The 18,592-nt window shown below is 34.2% G+C and overlaps 1 protein-coding gene and 2 long non-coding RNA genes across 4 annotated transcripts in view; 2 read left to right on the forward strand and 1 right to left on the reverse strand.

The window, feature by feature from the left end:
- LOC123527505 (restin homolog) overlaps positions 1 to 9,641 on the reverse strand; it is an 81,270-nt gene extending 71,629 nt beyond the window's left edge. The window contains exon 1 of the mRNA XM_053523465.1: positions 9,533 to 9,641. The gene's annotated coding sequence lies outside the window, so the exon portion shown is untranslated. The remainder of the gene's footprint in view (positions 1 to 9,532) is intronic.
- LOC128548495 (uncharacterized) overlaps positions 1 to 18,592 on the forward strand; it is a 235,397-nt gene that overhangs the window by 130,925 nt on the left and 85,880 nt on the right. The window lies entirely within an intron of this gene.
- LOC128548496 (uncharacterized) lies at positions 1,174 to 2,781 on the forward strand. The gene is made up of 2 exons (XR_008367108.1): positions 1,174 to 2,115; positions 2,423 to 2,781. It is a non-coding gene; the product is annotated as an uncharacterized LOC128548496 (long non-coding RNA).

Raw genomic sequence — 18,592 nt, forward strand, 5'->3', positions numbered from 1 at the left:
AATTTTGGTTTATCACAATTTCCAACAAGTGCTTCATCAAAAGTATCACACAAAGTTAGTAATACTGAATACTGATAATTGTCATTATACATGGACAAATTGTTATATTGTTTATAAATATCATAATCCTAACACATAGAACACAATAAAAATGTAACAACAACAATATCATAATTGATTGATCAATGTCAGCTTTGGTTACTGTTTTACAGCTGGTAATTCAATCAAGAGGTGTGAAAGATTGATTGATTACCATTTTGATTAAATTTGTTTATTGCAATAATGTCATTACGCGATTCTGGTAATCAGCACCTTTCAATTGAATTGAGAAGTCAAAGGAACAATGATTTGTTTGTATGTATCCCTTAATTATTATACATTTTAGGTTTTTTTTCTGGAATAAAATATCCCAAAAAGGTTTGAGATTTATTTTATACAAGTACTATTTCCTGTTTCATGTGTAAATAATCCTTCTGTAAGATGGAAGTATTTATCATATCCTACATATATATAAAATCAAATAAAGCAGATGCAGTGGTCCTGTGAGTTATAATTGTCCGTAAGTACTGACCTGGCACTCTTTTTTTATTTATTTATAAAACAATATTTTCTGGCGTTCTCATATTTTATGCGATATTTGTGTCCTGAAAATATCTACATTAGTTAAAATAATGGATACAGTTAACCAATGGCACAGTTAACATAATTATTTAAAAATCTCTTTTTGAGTGTTTTGGCTGAATTTTGTTCTTTAATAAGTGCATCAGTTATCGATATTATACTCTATGATTATAATTATTTTCAAGACACCTCTTTCCATTCACATTCATTAGATGTAGATAATTATAGATATTGAAAAATCCGCAGAGGATTTTGTCCTACACTCAATATACAGATATTAGAAAGAAGAACCTTGGTAATACACAATGGCCCACTATTCAGAAAAATAATAATAATTCAATGTCTTCGAAAAATGCTAAGCTGCTTCTTAAGATAGCTAAGTTTATTAAAGAAGCCTCACAATATAGAGTCAATACACTTAAAAATGATATCACATAATATACACTGCCACTAAGATCTAAGGAATTAATGAAAAAAATTAAGAAAAATAATTGTCATGTTTTTTTTTATGGAAGAGGTAATTAAGTATTAAGATTTATCACAGCTCTAATATGTAAGGAATTAATTGCATAAATTGTTTTTACTCAAAAATTGATATTTCAAACAAAATAAGAAGTGAAGTTTAACTTACGTCATATCTTTTATAATACTCATAATGGATACTCCTAACCAACCACTAAATTTCAAATTTCCAAAACGCACTTTTGGAATAAAAAATCCTGAACAGTGCTCATTCAATGTTCAGTGCTTGGCTTCACTATGATCCTGTAAACATGAAGTCATTGGGCCAACGACGGAAAACCGTCAAAGGATAATCGTTGTTGGGCCACTGTTGGCCCAACAATGATTAATAAGTATTGTAAATACAGCTGTTGGGCCAACGTTGAACCAACTTTAAATTTCAGTCACAGATATCTCTGCATTGGCCCGATATTGATTTTCAGGGAAAGACTTATACAGAGAAAACATCGTTGGCCCAACGTTGGGCCAACGTTGGTCCATTAGAAGTAATAATATAATAATTGTATATTTTACAGGTCACTGTTTTATCACAAGCCCCCACAGGTATACACAGGTTGTGTAGCTGTAACATGCAATATTTAATTAATTATTAAACACTTTTCTGCACCAATTCATAATCAGTTAAATTTGGGCTAATTGAACTAAAAACTTATCTGCAGCCGTAATGATATTTTGAACTATTTCAAATCTACTACCTTGAAAAAACTGTGAAAAAAGTATTGAAAAAAACCCTTACTAACTCTATAACAAATATCTAATTTTATACAATCATAAAATGTTTACAATAAATCTGTTGAATATTCCAGAGCATGAACTCTCGTTAACCCGAGTTATGTAAGAAATCCCAGAAAATGTGGTTAATTTTACTCTCTAGGCCAGATTTCTAGCTTTTTAGACATGTGAAGTAAAGGAAACTATTATACATGTGATAGGTCTAGGTTTAACAAAAACCCGGTCTTCCAGCTATAAACTGTAAGTAGAAGTTTTTTTAAAAATATTTTTTGATAAAGTTATGGAATCTTATACAGAATTTCTTTTTATGTCCTGTATGCATGTTATATCCATATGACTTGAACATATGTTAAATACTAATATCTAAAGCTGGCGGATGGTATTTGTGTTGAGTATTAAATTCTGTAAATAAAATAACTCATTTACTTGTTAATTCTAACATATTTTTCTCGGTTAAATACAGACAAAAATTAATTTCATACATTAGTTATTGTTATCAATTTGACGTAGATGGTTTAATCAACATTATGATTTTTGTTTTTTACAGGGTGCTGTTCAAGGGAGTAATAATGGAGTGCCTAGCACTGTGGTGCACAGGAAAAAATAAAAATATAAAAAGCTGCAACTTCAGTGAGAAAAGAAAACAAACAAACAGAACTTGGATATATAATGAGTTAATATACAGACAGTAATTCACTTTAGTAGGATTTAATTAGTGACTGCAATAAGAAAAATATTTAGATTTATAAAAGACTGGAAACAATATTTTACATGTTGTAGTGTTGAAATATTCTGTTATATTTCTTCAGGAAAATTGCAAACAAACTTTAAATAAATGTTAGATTTCTTTTTGTTAAATGTTAACAAAATCACAACTATTTGAAAATAAAACATGTATTAAACAATGCTAGTTTTAGTCTTTTTTCAATTTCGTAATCGCTGGGATAGCGTTGGCATCCATCTTTGGCCAACAAAGAAACAGAGTTGGCCGAACGTTGGACCAACCGTGATAGACGAAAAAATGCTGTTGGCCCAATGGAGGGCCAACGATGAGTGTAGGATATCAGTTGTTGGCCCAATGGAGGGCCAACGATGAGTGTAGGATATCAGTTGTTGGCCCAATGGGGGGCCAACGATGAGTGTAGGATATCAGTTGTTGGCCCAATGTAGGGCCAACGATGAGTGTAGGATATCAGTTGTTGGCCCAATGGGGGGCCAACGATGAGTGTAGGATACCAGTCGTTGGGCCAACGGTGTACCAACCGTTGGGCCAACGTTGCGCCAATTAGCAAAATGGCGTTGGGCCAACGTCGGAAATCTTCGTTGGGCCAACGAAGAGTCTGCCGTTGGCCCAACGTTGGGCCAACGCATGTCTGCTATCTGGGATATCGATGAGGTACGTATTCTCTGATTTCACATGTTTTCATCATGAAAAACTTTTTAAATCATTTCTTAAATTTGTAACATTATGTAAATAGTAAGAAAATACTGGAGTCAATACCCCTAAAATGTACCAGAACAAAAATTTTCCGGGGAGCCTCCCCGTACCCCCATTATGGGAGGAGGTATCTCCCTCCAGTACCTACCCCACCTTTCGCGGCCCCAATATCAAACACCTTCCGACGCCCGTCCTAAGAATATTTTCACAATGTCTAACTAAAAAATATAGATAATGGAATAAAGGATATAAATATAATTATCCAATGAATTGTTAGTTACCAGGTCAAAGAATAATAATTTCTTCTGACTTCATGTAGAATAATAAAAAGCTCACCTTAGGACAAAATTAGTAAAAAAAAAAGATATTTTTACATCAGTATAAAGAAAAAATAATATAAATAAAATAAGGTGACAATTCCCCCCCAGTTTGGGGGGGGGGGGGGAATCGTCAGGGGGGGGGGGGGGAATTGTCAGAGGGGGAATAGTCTTGGGGGGGAACTGTCTGGAATTCAGTTCAGTGCCGCAGTTTGCAGCCTTGAACATGTCTCGCCCTAGTTATCCTGATAACTCAAGTTTTAACCTTTTTATTTCACCAAAGTTATTTTTTAGTTTCTTCCACAGTGACTCTAAATTTTTTATCACTACTGTTATATTCTTTCTTTTTATGATCTTGACGCACAAAACGTCTACGTCCCCGCAAGGGGTTCGACGGTTACGGAAGATAGATAGATACATACAAAAGGTATGGTAGCGATATTTAAATGTACCTTGATTTGCTCCATGCTGCAAGCGATACCTGTATACAGGTAAACAAATTTTCTTCTATTTTTTGTCAGCCTTCGAAAGCATAAATACTAAATGTCAGTATCAAGTTTGAATTTGTTTATCACATTTTCCAGGTGCAAAGTAATTTTTGCTACTTTCAATCGACAGACAATTGGTCTCTGTTGTAAATTGAAAATACGCAAAAAGTGTATGGGGAATCCCCATGTCAAGAAATTGCATGAAGAAGTGGTACATACTCGAAAAAATATATATAGTAGAGAGAATTTATACGAACTAAATCACCACCACAATATACCAGACCAATTACGGTAAGGCCAGTGGCAAATGTTGCAGTACTGTAATCCTAGCTTCCGATTCTAGAATTACAGAAGTTACATATTTCTAGACAACCCTTTGGGGATAGACTAGAATTACGAAAGTATTTAAGAGGCGTCAGATATATGTTAGGACATGCAATGCATCATAAATGTAGTCCAACTAATTGTACGTGAGGCCAGAGTTTTTTTATCTTTCGTTTTGCGGGAAATTTTTGAAAAATGAGCAGGGGTAGGAGGGAATAAAAATAAAAAGCTTGAAAGTGAGCATCTCGGAAAAAAATAAAAATAAAATAGAATTTTTTAAGATTTTTTTAATTTTGATGAACTTTCGTTTCAAGTTTTGTTTACTTGTGTTTGTGTCCAGTATTTAATATTGTGATGTATTGTTATGTTTTAAGACTATAAAAGCCATTTATACAGGATGAACATTGAATAAAATTTTCATGCATGCTTGTGAATAAACTGCTTCAGGCACTGTAACTCACACTGGCAAGTCTTTAAACTTCAGAAAGCTTGTTTTACTTAATTTAAGTGGAAGACAAAAATTACTTTATCTGTTACAACAGCCACAGTAAATTTCAGTGACAGCAAGTAGAGACTAAACAGTCTGGTATAAAGTGGCTTAGTAGTGTAGTAGTTTTGGTGGTTTGGTTTGCTTGCATCTTCTGCTGTGTAACCTCTGCTTTTTAGCTCATCTGATTTTTTGAAAAAAAATGATGAGTTATTGTCATCACTTGAGCGGTTGTCGGCGTCGGCCTCGGCCTCGGCGTCGGCGTTGCCTGGTTAAGTTTTATGTTTAGGTCAGCTTTTCTCCTAAACTATCAAAGCTATTGCTTTGAAACTTGGAATACTTGTTCACCATCATAAGCTGACCCTGTATAGCAAGAAACATAACTCCATCTTGCTTTTTGCAAGATTTATGGCCCCTTTTGTACTCAGAAAATATCAGATTTCTTGGTTAAGTTTTATGTTTAGGTCAACTTTTCTCCCAAACTATCAAAGCTATTGCTTTGAAACTTGGAATACTTGTTCACCATCATAAGCAGACCCTGTACATCAAGAAACATAACTCCATTTTGCTTTTTGCAAGATTTATTGCCCCTTTTGGACTTAGAAAATCAGTTTTCTTGGTTAAGTTTTATGTTTAGGTCAGCTTTTATCCTAAACTATCAAAGCTATTGCTTTAAAACTTTCAACACTTGTTCACCATCATAAGTTGACCCTGTACAGCAAGAAACATAACTCTGTCCTGCTTTTTGCAAGATTTATGGCCCCTTTTGGACTTAGAAAATATCAGATTTCTTGGTTAAGTTTTATGTTTAGGTCAACTTTTTCTCTTAAACTATCAAAGCTATTGCTTTGAAACTTGCAACACTTCTTCACCATCATAAGCTGACCCTGTACAGCAAGCAGCGTAACTCCATCCTGCTTTTTGCAATAATTATTGCCCCTTTTGGACTTAGAAAATCATTTTCTTGGTTGAGTATTATGTTTAAGTCAATTTTTCTCATAAACTATCAAAGCTATTGCTTTAAAACTTGCAACAGTTTTTCACCATCATAAGTGGACACTGAACATCAAGAAACATACCTATCCTGCTTTTTGCAAGAATGATGGCCCTTTTTAGACTTAGAAAATCATGGGTAGGACAATATTTCTATTACACAAAAAAAATCAGATGAGCGTCAGCACCCGCAAGGCGGTGCTCTTGTTATACATAATATTTACTTATTGTATCTTTCACCAATATCATCTTTAACGAGCTAACTTTACAGTTTATGCCAGCTCATAATATACTGGATTTTATCAGCAAAATAAAGTATTTAATAACTTTGAATAACAGTCACAGTGCAGAGGGCAAGATTTTTTTTTCAGTGATGAAAAACGAAAGATAATCTAGCAAAAAGTAATCTGAAAATTTACTTCATTTAACTCTGTAATTTGCACCTTTTTATAATACACTTAGTTCAAGTACTGAAGTTGCTTCTGTAATTTGCACCTTTTTATACTACACTAAGTCAAGTACTGAAGTTGCATCACTTTTTGTTATAATATTGTCTCCAATAAAAAGTATTCTTTATTATTCTTTATACACTTATGAATTCTATTGAAGTTACAAAAGAAATGGACCATCTGTCTGAGATTTTGCCAACACTACCAGCTGCTTTATGCCAGACAGTCCCAAGCCTGTGTAAAGTGTGAGGGGTCACCATTGAAATAGAAATGTAAAAAAAATCTGCTGTTACAAACATTTATTTGTTCTGCAAACAACTAATGTTTTGAATAAAATTTAATGTCAAAGCACCTTTGATATTGTATTACCTTTCTATGGCAAACTTTAAGTTGAATCTATTGAAAACAAAATGTGAGTAAGACAATCTTTAGACAATTTAATACTTTTAATACTGTCACTTTTATGAAAGGAGTATTATGTACAATAGTATTATTTCCCGAAAAATATATTTTTTGAAAAGTGTCTAAAAAAATTTGGACACAATCATCGTCCATCCACCCGTCTAGAAAGAGAGAAAAAAAAACGTTAAAGATTATCGGTAACTATTCACACGGGTGGTAAACGCGCAGTCCAATTCCCGCTGGGAATACGCTTAAAATGGGTTGTGCAACGTCCGATGCTAGTATTGCGCGTAAAAAAAGACGAAATTGAGGTATGTGAAGTTATGATTTTGCTTAGTATGAGACAAGAATAAATTTTCTCGAAAAAAAACAAAATGCTATTCGACACAAATACATCATATGTGTAAAATATCTGGTTTGTAATTTATGATTCGGCTCTGTTATCACAAAAACTCAGGCGACACGAAGCGTGAATAAAATATGAAATCAACAAAAATGGAAGTTTCTGGCCTCATATGCCTAATCTGAGGATATCTGATGCCTTTTATGATAACTCAGTTGTTATAAAGTAACGAATATCAAAATTATTTGCTTCTAATCCTGCTTACGGGGACATAATTGACAAAAAATCATCGGTAATGGGGTTGCGCACCGGGAATGGAGTTACTCGTATACATCATAATGTATATAATGTATACGCGCAACTCCATTCCCGGGGCGCAACCCCATTCCCGATTATTTTTTGCCAATATTTCCCCCGAAAGCAACATTTCATTCAAGTGTATGTAATATTCATGACTGTTTTACACGTGTTTGATCATTAGAAGTGTCACATTTCCAGAAAGAAGGCACAAGAGTTAGAAAATTTGCATTTTTCATGTTTCCATGCTTTTTTGACAGTTCGAGTCAGCAGAGTTTTCATGATAACAGAGCTGATTCTTGAATTAATAAGTTGGTATTTCACACATATGATCTTTATTCATTTTTGTGTCGAATAGCATTTTGCTTTTTTCGAAAACATTCGTAAATGTGTCATTATTTACAAAAACAAAAACCCACCTACCTCGATTTTGTATATTACTCTATATTGATGCGCAACACCATCACCGGAAGTCGCGCAACCCATTTTTAGCGTATTCCCAGTGGGAATTGGATTGCGCGTTTACCACCCGTGATTCAGTGATAAACTAAGTAATGTTGACCTTGTTTTCATGATCAATTTACACCCCCTCTTAAGAGCTAAAAGAAGTGTGTCAGTATCTTGACATCTGAAGCGGAGATCAAAGCGGTATTTTTGCTCGAGATTGTCATGGCATTACGTCATGTTTTCGCGCCATGTGACATATCACTGTCTGATCGTATCGCATCGGTTCTTAAAATTGCTGAGAAATAGAAATCAATAAAAAATGGCTTCTTTAATTTGTTATCAAAAGCGAATGTGCTATATCCCGTATAAAAGGTAAATGTCTCAAACGATAGTTACTATAGTGGATATCCTACCTCTGTGACCTATTTGCCCTCAAGGAATTTACATTATTGTTTGACAAGAAAAACTTTTAAATTGTTGGTCAAAAAATACATGTACAAAGATTCATTTAAAACTTATTAAAAACCGCAGTGACATCACATTGCTTTATTTTAAAATCCCATTTCTACTTACGTTCACGAGGTCACGTAACCTATTCTGCCGCACTAACAGAAATTTGTTTGCCAAAAATCGTCTTACTCCATGTATTGTAATCGCAGCCGCTTTTTCATTATTTAAGATTTTTTTATTCTGTTTTTTGTACTTTCTGGTCAAAAGTCTGAATTTTAAGCCCATAGTATTCATCATTTATTTACTTTTAGAAAGAAATAAGTAACTAAGATCGCGCTGTTTGAATTTTTACAAATGATTATATGAAAATTCGACCGTTTTTATAGAATTTTGCCTACATTTCTGTCGATATCTTATTAAAATCATTATAGAATTCAAAAAGTATTATTTCTCAAGGGGTGTTGAAAACTTGATGCGAAAATATTAAAAAATGAATGCACTACGCACGATTTTTGTGTACGTGTCGATGTAAATTAGATGTTACGATAGGTCACACGTGCTTGTGGAATGGAAAATTACCGGCATGACGTTTTGATATCTTTACGATTCTTGGGTAAATTCCAGTCAATCCAGGTAGCGACTGAACCATCTCAAAGTTTGTTGACGTTTTGTAGATGTAATTTCTGAATTTTGGTAAAGTAAGGACGTAAAAAAACCACTCGCCCGATCGGCCGAGTACACAGCGAGGTCCACTCGTCCTGCTCAGACTTAACTCGCCAATGCGAGCAGGCGAGTGGAATTTTACACCCTGTTAATGCCGATAAATGTACGGCAAAACACGATATTTTGCACGCGTTAAACTCCCTTCCTGTGAAATTACATCCAGGTGAAAATACACTAATTTTATTTTCTTTGGGGCTGTAAACAACCGACCGGCGGAAAAAATAAAATAAAACTCGGGAAAATGAATTTTAATTTTATTCCACTTTTGCAATATTTAGGACCGGCGCTCCCGTAAAACGAAAAATAAAAAAACTGGCCTGAGCCATTTTATTGTGATAATTTTTGCATAGGTCAATATCTTTCCTCCACGTACAACATAGAAAGTACCTTTGAGCCTTCCACGCTGTTTTCTGAGCGAAAGCCTCAACACAGACAAGGTGATTTTTGAATCGCATTCTAGCTATTAAAAAACAAAAATATTAGTGAAATTTTAAGTTACCTGGCAAGAGATCAAATATCCATTTCTTCCTTCAATTCATTTAATATTTATATGAATAAATGGGAAAACATGAGTTTGTCACTGTTTTAAACAACACACCCTAAAGTTTACACAAATTTTATATGGCTCCGATTCATGTCACGTGATCGATAATGACGAACCGTAATGGCGGACGTGTAAATACAGCGAGGTAGCCAAACTAAAACATATAGTGTTTAAGCTTTATTAACGTGTTTTACTGTTATGTTTAAACCGAAAAATGATTCAGTTTTATTATGTTTTATGATTTCATCATGTAAATATATTGCCTGATCGTGTTTTTACCTAAATCTAATTTCAACACAGGAAAGGTTGTTTCTGGTTTTGATGTAAAGAGAGGGATTATGACCTATCACGAAATTATCTCAAAATCACTTTTGACGTCAAATTATTTGGACTAACATAAATGATGTTGTAAACTTATTTATTTCACTTAAAATAGTGACTTTTCATCGCTGTCATACAAATGTATTATTTTGTGCTATCGATCTGCTATATTAGGGTTAGTAAAAGAAGAAAAAGAAAAGAAAAAAATAGAAAACGATTAAAAATAAAAGAAAAAAATGCAAAATCTTGACTATGAAATGATAACATACTCTAAACAAAAAACAAAATTTCAACATTTCTAAAAAAAGAGACATAATTATTTTTTATAGAAATTAAAAGGAATTTTAAAGAAATGGACCATAGACTGAGCGCCTCCTTGTGATGTGGCCCGGATGTAGTTGGACAATTATGTAAACACTGAAACACTACTATTTTCATTAAGAGAAGATTTTAACTTTTATCATTCATAATCATTCATCAGCAGTGCATAAATAATTGTCCACCTATATTTTACTAACCCAAAATTGCGGATCGATAACATGAAATAATATGGCAGATATCAGAGCTCCAGATAAGCTTTTGGTGCAACTGGGTATTTACCCATAACTTTTTGTCTGAATTGGGTATTGGAAATTTGAATTGGCAGGTCACTTGACAACTTTTGGGGACAGGTACCCATACCCTCAGGAATGGGAATTTTTTTGACATTTTAAGATGAAAAGGGGAAGTTTAAGCCATGTATTATATTAATGTTATTAAATTAATAATACAGATTTCAATCATTTCTAACTGATGTGACTATATTGCAGCAATAATCTTCCTTAGAGGCACTATATAATATTAAAAGAAAGAGTTCAATATCTGTTTGTGTCAAACAACCTATCATCAGAAGAATTTTCTTCTGAGAAAGGGGAAAAAACATATTATTTTAGAAGGGGAATGGTACCCATAATCGGCCCCAAAAATGGCCAAACGAGTGCCCCGATTGGGTAAAAATAATATCATTACCCAGCCTCTCCAGAAGTAATTGGATGTCGCCATATGACCTAAATTGTGTCGGTGCGACGTTAAACCCAACAAAATAAATAAATAAAGAAGTAATTGGGTATTTGCTAAAACCAATTGGGTATTTTACCAATCTCGCACTAACAGTTGAGTATTTTTTGCTTACAGTATACACGGTATATATCATTAAACAGGACTGACTAAGTATTTTAATGGCGCTCTTCAATGTTTAATACAAAAATGTATTTAAAATTGTAATGAATGTTTCATACTGTTGTTTTCTTTTTCGCTTTTAATGCAGTCATAGATCAGTTCATTCACAATATCCTGAACAATTACCGCAATATGCATTCTCCTAAAAGATGTCATCCAGTATTGGTGACACTACATCATCACAAACAAAAAGCTGTCATTGTTGAATAGTAAAATATCCCACTAATTTGTTTGTTTGTGCTGCAACCTCTTTTACATTTTATCGGCATAAAGAAATTGTTTACAAAGCGTCCAAATAACACAGATCAGCCGACTGAATGGTCCTGTAATTTTTAGCTCGACTATTCAAAGAATAGTCTAGCTATTCTACTCGCCCTGGCGTCGGCGTCACACCTTGCATGCAGTTACATACAGACATCAGTTAAAGGCATATAACTTTGTAACTTATTTTTTCTTTTTCTAGGTCAATTACCAACCTCACTGGCTCAAGTCCCATAACTCTGACATGTATTTTGAGCAAATTATGCCCCCTTTTGGACTTAGAAAATTCTGGTTAAAGTTCTACATGCAAGTTACTATCTCCAAAACTAATACAGATATTGAATTGAAACTTCACAGTCATGTGTGTTCGGGGTTATAAAACTAGTTGATAGCACCAAGTCCCATAACTCTGACCTTCATTTTGGCCAAATTATGCCCCTTTTTGGACTTAGAGTATTCTGGTTAAAGTTTCGCATGCAAGTACATACAGCTATTTCTAAAAGGCATATAGATTTGAAACTTACTTTTTCTTTTTCTAGATCAAATACCAACCTCACTGGGTCTAGTCCCATAACTCTAACATGTATTTTGAGCAAATTATGCCCCCTTTTGGACTTGGAAAATTCTGATTAAAGTTTTACATGAAAGTTACTATCTCCAAAACTGATGCAGATATTGTATTGAAACTTCACATGTGTCTTCGGGGTTATAAAACTAGTTGAAAGCACCAAGTCCCATAACTCTGACCTTCATTTTAGCCAAATTATGCCCCCTTTTGGACTTAGAAAATTCTGGTTAAAGTTTTGCGTGCAAGTACATACAGCTATTACTAAAAGGCATATATAGTTGAAACTTATTTTTTCTTTTTCTAGATCAATAACCAACATCACTGGATCAAGTCCCATAACTCTGACATGTATTTTTAGCAAATTATTCACCTTTTTGGACTTAGAAAATCCTGGTTAAAGTTTTGCGTGCAAGTACATACAGCTATTACTAAAAGGCATATATATTTGAAACTTATTTTTTCTTTTTCTAGATCAATTACCAACCTCACTGGATCAAGTCCCATAACTCTGACATGTATTTTGAGCAAATTATTCCCCTTTTTGGACTTAGAAAATCCTGGTTAAAGTTTTGCGTGCAAGTACATACAGCTATTACTAAAAGGCATATAGATTTGAAACTTATTTTTTCTTTTTCTAGATCAATTATCAACCTCACTGGGTCAAATCCCATAACTCTGATATGCATTTTGGTCAAATTATGTCCCCTTTTGAACTTAAAACTCTTTTGATATTTAACCTTTTTGAGTAATACTTTCCTGCTTCTGGGACAGTATTTTGAATAGTCCAGCTTTGCTGTCTTACGGACAGCTCTTGTTCCAATAAATTGCAAACTGTTCTGCGGTAAGATTTAACCAGTCAGTCAAATCTAGTGTTAAACTTTAAAGTCTCGTACCTGTTCTAGTTATAAGGAAAGTACGATAGCAAGCGATTTTTTACAAATTAGGTATTAGGAATTTTACTTGCATTTCAGTACGCACACTGTATGACTTAATTTTGGTTTTCTGTAATTTTAATTGCGTAAATACGCAAAGATGCAAATATGCAGCTTATCTGGAGCTCTGGGTAATGACTGGGTAAAGTAAGGCATCAACTTCAACTTTGCCACCGCATGCTCACAGTGTACTAAAAGATAATAAGAACACTTTCTTTTATGACAATGGTCATGTAAAATCTAAGGTCACTTTCATTAAAAAATAAATCATAAAATGATAATTTATGCATGTTATCCGAGTGAAAAAAATAACAACACAATTATAACTATTACATGACTTCTTATATGAATTGCTGGGTTATAGTTAATATTATTAACTGGTCTGTAGTTCAAAATCAAGTTTTACTGGTCTATAGTCCTAATGCATACATGTCATACGTCCCGGATTGTCCGGGATTGTCCCGGAAATCACATACTTGTCCCGGTGTCCCGGACAGTGTTGAAATGTCCCGGAAAATTAAAAATATAGAAAAACAAAAATAACCCACCAAAAAACTAGTTTTTTGGCCTATAAATTGTTGAATTTTACATGAATAAAATACAATAAACAGTCACCGGTGTCACATTGTTTATTCCTAATTATCCGATAATCAGTTTCATGCCCTCGAGCGGGACACATGTTGATTAAGCTTGCTCCGATCACCACTCATATTGCGCACTGCGATCTTTTGATGACCCAGATTAATTTACAGTCGGCTATTTTGATGACCCTGATTATGAATTGACAAAATTATGCAATCAATAACAGTTTTATGATAATTTAATATAGGAACAATAGCCGAAAATCTCATTGCTGTTAGCACGTAGGCGGCAAAGCTACATGTAGCCTTGATTGGAAGAAATGGCTGATAACGGTCAATTAAACGATAATTATTTTAAAAGGTTGTAATCTTTCAAAATGTAGATTGATTGTCACACATATTCTAAATTAAACTTTTGACTATTGAATGCCTTTGCCGGCCGATCCTTGAAAATTGACCCAACCCGAAATATTTTATATCGATTTTATCTACAATATTTGTTTCATTCCTTTGACGATTCCATTTTATTAATGATTAGGTAAACTTTTCAGCTTTAAAAAGATACCAAATAAGCTGGATTCTAAATCATGATGATTAGGTTAATTCTTCGTATATAGCAAATCTCCCAATTTAGTTCACCTCGGGAACACAACCAATTGACATGCCGAACTATAGACGTAAATTACCCTATTTACCTCCCTTAGAAAGCTAGACGACATTTGCAACAAATTATTCCTAAGTGAGGGAACAATGTTTTTCTCCGGAAACTGCATATAATTAGCTCACCTGAGCAATGCTCGGGTCTGTCTGTCCGTCAACATTTAGCTTGTGTATGTGATAGAGGCTGTATTTTTCAACTGATCTTCTTGAAATTTGGTCAGAATGATAACCTTGATGAAATCTAGGCCAAGTTCGAAAATGGGTCATCTGGGGTCAAAAACTAGGTCACTAGGTCAAATCAAAGAAAAACCTTGTGTATGCGATAGAGGCTGTATTTTTGAATCAATCTTCATGAATTTTGGTCAGAATGATTACCCTGATGAAATCTAGGCCGAGTTCGAAAATGGATCATCTGGGGTCAAAAACTAGGTCACTAGGTCAAATTAAAGAAAAACCTTGTGTATGCGATAGAGGCTGTACTTTTCAATTAATTTTCATGAATTTTGGTCAGAATGATTGCCTTGATGAAATCTAGGTCAGCTTCGAATATGGTTTATCTAGGGTCAAAAAGTAGGTCATTAGGTCAAATCAAAGAAAAACCTTGTGTATGCGATAGAGGCTATATTTTTCAATTGATTTTCATGAAATTCAGTCAGAATGATTGCCTTGATAAAATCTTGGTCAAGTTTGAATATGGGTCATCTTGGGTCAAAGATTAGGTCACTAGGTCAAATCAAAGAAACACCTTGTGTATGCAATAGAGGCTGTATTTTTCAATTGATCTTTATGAAATTTGGTCAGAATTATTGCCTTGATAAAATCTAGGTAGAGTTTGGTTATTGGTCATCTGTGGTTAAAAACTAGGTCACTAGGTCAAATCAAAGAAAAACCTTGTGTATGCGATAGAGGCTGTATTTTTCAATTGATCTTTATGAAATTTAGTCAGAATGATTTCCTTGATGAAATCTAGGTCAAGTTTGAATATGGGTCATCTGGGGTCAAAAACTAGGTCACTAGGTCAAATAAAAGAAATACTTGTGTTTGCTCCAATTTTAATGATACTTGGTCAGAATATTTTTTTCCATGCAATCACTAGGTCTATGTTTACACTGTTATGGTGTATTATGGTGTGTTTCTCAGGTGAGCGACCCAGGGCCATCTTGGCCCTCTTGTTTTATGATATTTATGCATGAAACAGACGAATACTAATGTCACGGTGTATGTCCCGGGCAGAGGGTAAAAATCTTGGAAATTTTAACTCAGAATCCCGGAAAGGTCCAGAAAAATTATGGCATGTATGCCTAATGTGAAGGGAAAAAAAAGAAAATTTATTTCTGATGCCATGTAATAAAACACTTACTGAAAGCCTTTTCGGTCAGTAAGTGTTAAAGTTATTGCCCAACATTTCATGATATATTTATATTCTCCATTAAATGATTTCATCAATACAGGTGATTTGAAATTGAAATTGCAGATGCATCTGAAAGGGAACCTTACAGCAAATTGCAAGTTAACAGAAGCTGTTGTTTAAATAGCACCTAAGCACATCTGATTTGATTCAATAAAAGTATTAAAAATGTAAAACTTGACTGCCTAGATGAATTTCACAGCTGGAAAACCTCTTAGTACATCAAAGAACATTGAACTTTTTCCACAAAATAACAAAAAAAAAGAACTTGAGAGTGGTTCAAAACTGTATTTTATTGATTGATGCACAGCTGAAGATCTCCTAAAAAGTTGTTACAGGTCAACCTGATTCTGAAACTCTCAGTTAGGTCATCCAGGTCAAGATGATTCATCTGAAGTCAGAAATAGCCCTGTTATGATATTTTGCATAGACATGTTGTCTGGACATAATCATAAATGAGTCTGGACATTATTACATTATTCCTATGGGTGTGAAATTGGTCGTTGTTGACAATATGTGTCATTGTGACTGGGAAACTGGAGCAGAGAAGTTGTTACTACATTTCAAAGTAGAATCATATTATGCTTAGTAAACCTTTAGCTTGCTAGCAGCAAGTGACAAGTGAAGACCAAGATCAACAAAAAAAAGTTACATGCATGATCATTGTTTGCAGTGTTTGCTATACATTCAGTATCTTTTCCAAGAACACACCTAGAAATAAATTAATAAATGCCAGGTACTGCCAAACACTGAATGATAGACCGGTCCATTTTAAAAATTTAGCCGGCTAAAGGTTAAAGACAAAGATTGCTCAAAGAGAAATTATTATGTTAAACAGAAATCATTGCCTTTGAAGTGGTAAACATGCCTCCTGATTTTATGTTGGAATTTCCTAGAAAGATGTTAGTTATATTACTGTTTTGCAATGGGAAATTTACATACCTAGCTTCTAAAGAAGTTTGAATGTCTGTATATTTATGTCAGATTTTTTTTTTTAATTTGTAAATGAAATAATTCCAAATGTTAACTTGGTGTTGTTTTTAGAAATTCAGTCAATTATCACAATTCTTTGTAATGAACTATGAAGGCCCTTATCAAAGATTTTATGATACAATTTGCCTCAAATTAGGCCTGAAGTAAAATTAGGTTTGTTTCTCAACCCAATATCTGCCCTGGCATGAAAATAGCCCCTGTCCTAAATATTTTGTCACAAGACTTTAGTACATGAAAGCAATATTATTTTTCAGGATGTCTTTTTCTAATTCTTAAAGAATGGTATTCACGTCAGTATTAATGTAACATTCAAAGTGCTGTAATTTTTAACATGCTGGAGTCTCAAACTGATTTTTTTATGTCACACATTTTTTAGCTCACCTGTCACATAGTGACAAGGTGAACTTTTGTGATCGCACAGCGTCTGTCGTCCGTCCGTGCGTCCGTAAACTTTTGCTTGTGACCACTCTAGAGGTCACATTTTTTGTGGGATCTTTATGAAAGTTGGTCAGAATGTTCATCTTGATGATATCTAGGTCAAGTTCGAAACTGGGTCACGTGCCTTCAAAAACTAGGTCAGTAGGTCTAAAAATAGAAAACCTTGTGACCTCTCTAGAGGCCATAATTTCACAAGATCTTCATGAAAATTGGTCAGAATTCACTTGATGATATCTAGGTCAAGTTCGAAAGTGGTCACGGCCATCAAAACTAGGTCAGTAGGTCAAAATAGAAAAACCTTGTGACCTCTCTAAGGCCATATTTCAGATCTTATGAAAATTGGTCAGAAAATTCATCTTGATGATATCTAGGTCAAGTTCGAAAGTGGGTCACGAGCCATCAAAAACTAGGTCAGTAGGTCAAAAATAGAAAAACCTTGTGACCTCTCTAAAGGCCATATTTTTCATGGATCTGTATAAAGTTGGTCTGAATGTTCATCTTGATGATATCTAGGTCAATTCGAAACTGGGTCACTGCGGTCAAAAACTGTGTCAGTAGTCTAAAAATAGGAAAACCTTGTGACCTCTCTAGATGCCATACTTGTGAATGGATCTTCATAAAAACTGGTCAGAATGTTCATCTTGATGATATCTAGGTCAAGTTCGAAAGTGGGTCATGTATCGGCAAAAACTAGGTCAGTAGATCAAATAATGAAAAAAACCTTGTGACCTCTCTAGAGGTCATATTTTTCATGGGATCTGTATGAAAGTTGGTCTGAATGTTTATCTTGATGATATCTAGGTCAAGTATGTAACTGGGCCAAGTGTGATCAAAAACTAGGTCAGTAGGTCTTAAAATAGAAAAACCTTGTGACCTCTCTAGAGGCCATACCCTTGAATTGATCTTCATGAAAATTGATAAGAATGTTCGCCTTGATGATATCTAGGTCAAACTTGAAACTGGGTCACGTGCCTTCAAGAACTAGGACAGTAGGTCAAATAATAAAAAAAACCTTGTGACCTCTCTAGAGGCCATACCTTTCATGGGATCTGTATGAAATTTTGTCTGAATGTTATCTTGATGATATCTAGGTCAAGTTTGAAACTGGGTCAAGTGCGATCAAAAACTAGGTCAGTAGGTCTTAAAATAGAAAAACCATGTGACCTCTCTAGAGGCCATACCTTTGAATTGATCTTCATGAAAATTGATCAGAATGTTCACCTTGATGATATCTAGGTCAAGTATGAAACTGGGTCACATGCCTTCAAAAACTAGGTCAGTAGGTCAGATAATAAAAAAACCTTGTGATCTCTCTAGAGGCCATACTTTTCATGGGATCTATATGGAATTTGGTCTGAATGTTCATCTTGATGATATCTAGTTCAAGTTTGAAACTGGGTCAACTGCGGTCAAAAACTAGGTCAGTAGGTCTAAAATTATTTAAATCTTTTGACCTCTCTAGAGGCCATATTTTTCAATGGATCTTCCATGAAAATTGGTCAGAATTTTTATCTTGATGATATCTAGGTCAAGTTCAAAACTGGGTCACATGAGCTCAAAAACTAGGTCACTATGTCAAATAATAGAAAAAACGATGTCATACTCAAAACTGGGTCATGTGGGAACAGGTGAGCG

The sequence above is a fragment of the Mercenaria mercenaria genome, chromosome 14 (genome assembly GCF_021730395.1).
Source record: "Mercenaria mercenaria strain notata chromosome 14, MADL_Memer_1, whole genome shotgun sequence".
NCBI classification, from domain to species: domain Eukaryota; kingdom Metazoa; phylum Mollusca; class Bivalvia; order Venerida; family Veneridae; genus Mercenaria; species Mercenaria mercenaria.